The sequence below is a fragment of the Zea mays genome, chromosome 4 (genome assembly GCF_902167145.1).
Source record: "Zea mays cultivar B73 chromosome 4, Zm-B73-REFERENCE-NAM-5.0, whole genome shotgun sequence".
Lineage (NCBI taxonomy): Eukaryota > Viridiplantae > Streptophyta > Magnoliopsida > Poales > Poaceae > Zea > Zea mays.
The window spans coordinates 120,155,302-120,161,301 of NC_050099.1; positions in this window are offsets into that span (position 1 = coordinate 120,155,302).

The following is a 6,000-nucleotide window of genomic DNA, read 5'->3' on the forward strand; positions in this document are numbered from 1 at the left end:
TACACGGCGGGGACATCGCTGGGGTACCACCAACTCGCGCCCCCAATGCTTTCTCTTCAATCAAACGTGCGCTACGCTACGAGAGGAGAACGGAGAGCATCATAGCGGAGATACTTACCAATATTATTGCCTCAAGAACCCTCGCCCTCATCGAAGGGCGACACCATGGGGCTCCCCCGGCTCCGGCGAGCAATTGTCGATCAAGCACCCACTCATGCACCCTGAAATCACCTTGTACACGATCTACACTCCCTGCTGCACTGTATTAACACTTCCCTGGCACCTGGGCCATTGAGTAAGGTGAGGAACACCAGTGACGGCGATCTATCTCCCCTCCCGCAACCCGCCATTGCTCACGGTCGCTGGGGCTCAAGAACTCCACCTATTTCTAGACCCGATGGACGAGTTAGGGGTATGGGACTACGCCTTTATGCACCGGGCCACGAAGCCAACAGAGCAAGATGTGGTTGAGATTGCACGAGTTGCGCGCGTTCTGTTACCGGGCGTGGAGGAACAACGAAGGGGATAAGCCTGACAAGGTTGGTCCACACCGTAGTGGAACGAGGGCACACAAGAGACTATGACAACGTGGGTCCCACCATGTCAGCGACAGGAAGGTCTGGCGCGGCACCGCTTCACAGCCTGAGGAGTGGGCCCACATGGTGGTGACCGTGACCAGGTGTGGGCGCTGGGGCCACCCGGAAGGGATCGGGAATGGGTCGAGAAGGGGGTTTCGGCCCATGACACAGGTTTGTCTTCTTTCTTTTTTTAGTTTCTTTCTTCCTTTTTTTATCTTCAAAGCTTCAAATTTCAAATTATATTTGAGTCTGAGATTTCAAATATAGCTAAATGCACGATTAGAGAAGAATTCGGCATGAATGCATTTATATTTATATAATTAATTAACCCTATTTATAAATTTAGGCAATGCTTCACACATGAAATTCACACTTTAGAATTTTTATTTTCTTTTGAAGATGTGATAACATTAAAGGTCATTTCAAAAACAAATATTCATTACCTATGTATTTTTAAGAGGAGGTAATTTATAACCTTTATCAAGGATTACTTTATTTCAATAAAAATATTGATTGCCCCTTATAAAAGCTTACTCTATTCTCAATATTTTTGTTTATTTTAATAGAAAATACTCTGTAGTGAATAATCTCTGTTTAGGAGATACTTTAAACTAAATCTTAACTTTTATAAGATCATATCCTTTGTTTTTGTCCTAATTTTAATGTTTAGTTTCAAAAGTTAAATCTAGGTTTGAACCATTTATCATTATTACTTATCTATTCACTTCTAAAAATGAAGATCTTAACAATAATAGTATTTTTTAATCCTTAACTTTTTTTGAAGACACCTTTTTATAAATCCTAAAATAGGATTTTTTGGGTGTTACAAATTCTACCCCCCTTAAAAATAATCTCGTCCTCGAGATTAGTTGAAAAGGGACACATACAATTTAGTTTGCAGTTTAGCTTTTAGTCAAAGGTTATCTTTTCTTTATTATTAGCTAGTATGTGATTAGGAAAGTATGAGATTCTTTTATGTTGAGCTATCTAATAGGTAGGATAAGAGATGGTTATAGCAAAGGTAAGTTGGGGAAGAAAGATTTAGGTGGAGAAAGACTTCATTCCACATGGCAGATCCTGACTTGTCTAACGATTTGGTCTGACTCTCATCCTTGGTTGACGGGGCTGATCTTCTCTTCTTGGGTCTACGTGTTGTTATCCAAGTTAGGGACATGTAGTTAAGACAGATTTATAGGTAAACAAACATCTTAGTAGGTAGGGCAGATGGCTTAGTAGGTAGCTTAAGCTAAATGAGAATGGTAGAATCAGGTTTAGTGGTTTTGCTTCTAGGTTGGGATAAGTATGCTTGTAAGATGAATCTATAAGGATAAGATAGAATCTTTTAAGATGAGATGGATCTACGAACCTAGATATTTTTTTAACCGAGGATAATCTAAGTTGTCTAGTTATCTTATGAACACATTTTTTGTGCCTATATGTATATGCAGATGCAATTGTGGACATTACTCCACAACTCATCACACTCAATCAAAGAACCAAATCAGGCAGGTATCATAAGGACAAGCATTCAAGCGCATAGATACCTAAAAAATAGTTTTGTTTTTGTTCCTAAGATTAGGTCTCCTATTCCTAAAGATCACTTTAGGTGCAGGATTTCAAAGTGTGAAATCCACTTTTGTCTTTAGAAGAGAAAAGGTAAGAATAATCAGAGTAAAGCCACAATAGATGAGAGAAGATTAAGTTAAGTTTAGAAAGAATCAGAGTAGTAAAGGTAAGTAGGTAAGGGTTGTCCAGTTCTATCTAGGTTTTGTCCTACAGTCAACATGCCTATGATAGCACTTCTGTCACACTTTGAAATAACTAAATAATTACATTATATGAAGATGACGATCTAGCAACCATAGTTGATAAGGAGACAATGGCCTAGACCTCTCACGAACTCATCACGACATCCTTCATGCTCTTCATCTTGTGGTACCTGTCCTTGACCTGGGGGAGTGTGAGTACAACAAGCGTGAGCTCACATATGTTCATCGCTCAACAAGTTGTGGGGAATAATGTGCATGAGCTCACGGTGGGGCTCATGTGAAAGGTAAGTGATGAGGACATCACTTCTATACATACAATAAATGGACCGATAACACGATCGCGTGCACGACAGCTAATTCTCCAGGTATGTTCTACCCTAGTCAATTGTGTTTCAGAGCTTACGCTTGGGGCCATGGATGTTTTAATGATTAGGAACCTTGGAGAGGACCAGCAGGGACTTGGGAAAGGCGTAGTTGTTGAGGAGGAGGAGCAAGGACACCCACAACAGGAAGGAGATCAAGTCCGACTCGGTTGCGACTCCATCTCGGGTTCCAGGACCAGTCTGCACTAAAATGGACGCCCAAGATGCATCTGGACTCCGATTGCGACGAGCTTGATATGGTTGGAAAGATAAGGAGATTATCTAACCAACTCAACTAGTTCCACCCTAAAATTCGGCCGGAGTCAACGGGAATCGTCGAAACAAGTCAGCGTTCAGATTCTGTTTTGGTGCTGCGACACCGTCTGTTGGGCCGTGTATAGCGTCGGAGCCCATTAGGGGCGCGTCCAGGGGTCACGCCCGCCCTAATACTCTATTTATTCAGCAGCCGCCGCCACATTAGGGTTGGGTTTTGCTTAAGTTTAGATCTGTCGAGAACAACAGCCGTAGATCGGTTTGTGAGACCCCAACTTGTGAGCTTAATCATTCATCCGCAATATTCTAGATTGTGTTCTTTCTTGTTCTTGCTTGTGTCTTCGATTCGCAGGCAAGGATTAGCCTTCGTGGCGAGGTCAATCGCGCAGCACACGGTTGATAACCAGAGGAGAAGTGGTGCTGCGATTGCGGGGTTCTAGTCGTGTTGATTGGAAGCCGGATCGTCTGTGTGACATCTCCACCAAATCAATAGTTATCTTCACCTGACGGAAGATCGGGCACCCCCGTTCCTATCAAGTGGTATCAAAGACTCAGGTATTACCGTCAGGCTTACCCTAGTTTAGTTTAGGTTTTTCATCCTATAACTCCAGATAATTGCCATACAAAAAAATCCGCTGTCCTGTAACCCTGTTTAGCCTTGCAATTTCTTTTCAGATTGCTTTGTTGAAGTTGTGTCCGTGTCGAGTCTTGTTGCTGGTTTAGGTCGTGTCGTAATCGTAGTTCAACCGCTCCATCGCTGTTATTTGTTTCCGCCGCTATCCCATCCACCTTACCCAGATTACAAGTCGAGACACCACATTACTCGATTTGCCCTCGCTAGCCGCCTTGTGTGAATTCTCGCCACGCTAGCCCTAGATTAGGTTGCAAGCCGCATTGCATTGCAGCCCCTCCTTGTTTCATCATATAGCGCTTACCTATTGCTTATACTAGGGAGGTTTGTGCCCCTGTGCTCTATAGCCGCCGCTACGGGTCCTACCAATTTGTGCCCTGGAAAACCATAACTTGAGGTATCTTCCATAAAACAGGCATAACTTTTCGCTCGGTGCTCCGTTTGAGCTCAAATTTTTACAGCAGATTCCTGACTCAATTCTGGGGTGACCCAAACTCTCCTACGGCCTGTTTGGTTCGGTCAAAAAATTAAAAAAAATCGGGAAGATAATTAAAAAATTGTTTAAGTGTTTTCAGGAATTTTAGAGATCCTTTGTGAATTTCTCTAGGCCACAATACAACTCTGTTTCAAGTGAAATTTTGTGTGCTTCCATCAATTATGATTTTGGATCAGTGATAAAAAATTCATAATATTTCGAGCTCGTTTGCTGGTACTCCTTTGGAAACGCGTCTTTGATTTCTACTAGTGCTGAAAAATCTGCGCTATTTACAGAACTGCCATTCTGCTAGTTTATTACTTTTATCTTGTTGTGCTTCGATAGGACACGTCTTAGCTAGCAATTGTGACTTGTGCTTTGGACACTTATTGAACTTCGCTAATCTGCACTCGATTTTGTTCCACATTCACATACATATTGTGCCTGTCCTATAGCTCCACATATTATATCTTCTGATCAATACAGATTTGACCTTGCAATCGCGGTTTCACTACCTCTTGGTAAGTATCACGAACCAGCCTCTGATTGTACCATTCTTTGCTTGTATTTCGTCAGATACTTGTAAGACCTTGGTAAGATACATTAGAGCGTGTTCCTGTGTTCCACCCGAGAGGAGCGTGTAGTGAGATTATTAGGGATAACCTTCACCGTTTGTTCCCTGTTTTTGTGTTTCAATGGCAGGCGACGACGAAGAAGCAAGGATCCCTACAGACTTCGATGAATGTGTTAGCCGCCAAGATCTTCAGGCAAACAACAAGCTCCTGAAGGAGCAAATGGAGGAGACGGTCCACAAGTCAGTGCATGATGCCTTCATTAACATGGACCTTGGCAGGACTTACGAGAGACTGGATCGACGATTATCCCAGATCGTCGACAGACTTGCTGTGTTGGAGACGCAACAACAAGCACCGCCACCACCTCCTTGTCCACGTCTTCCCGATGATGCGGTGATTGATGAAGAAGGCAATTATGATGAAGCGGCCACCAGAGATTTGCGCCTCCGTCGTCGTCTTCATCAAAACACAGAAGGTATACCCCACCGCCAGCAAGGTAATAACAATCGTGCTCCTGACGACCCTTATGCTAAGTTTAAATTTTCTATACCATCTTTTTCGGGTCATTATGATGCTGAGGGATATCTTGATTGGGAGATGACGATAGAACAGAAATTTGCTGCCCACCTTGTACCTGAACGACATCAAGTTAGACAAGCCACTAGTGAATTTAAAGATTTTGCTATTGTTTGGTGGACTGGTCTAGTTGGGGATGGTAGAGCACCTACGACTTGGGAAGATCTTAAGGTAGCTATGCGCGATAGATTTGTTCCCCCATCTTATCATAGAGAATTGCGTAAGAAATTGATGCGTTTAGAGCAAGGGGATAAATCTGTTCAAGATTATTATGCTGAGCTTCAGAAGGGATTGCAGCGTTGTGGGATAGTAGAGGGACATGAGGACGCTCTTTGCCGTTTTTATTCAGGTTTGCGGCGTGACATTCAGGACATTGTGGATTACAAAGAATTTAACACTGTCAACAAGTTGTTCCAGTTTGCTATGCTAGCAGAGAAGGAATTGCAGGGACGCCAACATCGACCTAGGACTACTTTTGGTGCCTCCTCTACGTCACGGACGCACACATCTGCCTCGAGTCATACACCTTCGACCACTACAGCGCCCACGCGACCTCCCTCGACACCTTCTGCACATGTTGGTAAACTTCCTTTGCAGGTACCCACCAAGAAACAGAATTCACCAGCACCTGCAGCACCTTCCAGTGGTCGTTCTTCGGGTATTGTTTGCCACCGCTGTCATGGGATTGGTCACGTGAAGAAGGATTGCCCAAGTCAGGGAACATACATTGCTACGGATGATGGCTACATTAGTGCTTCCGA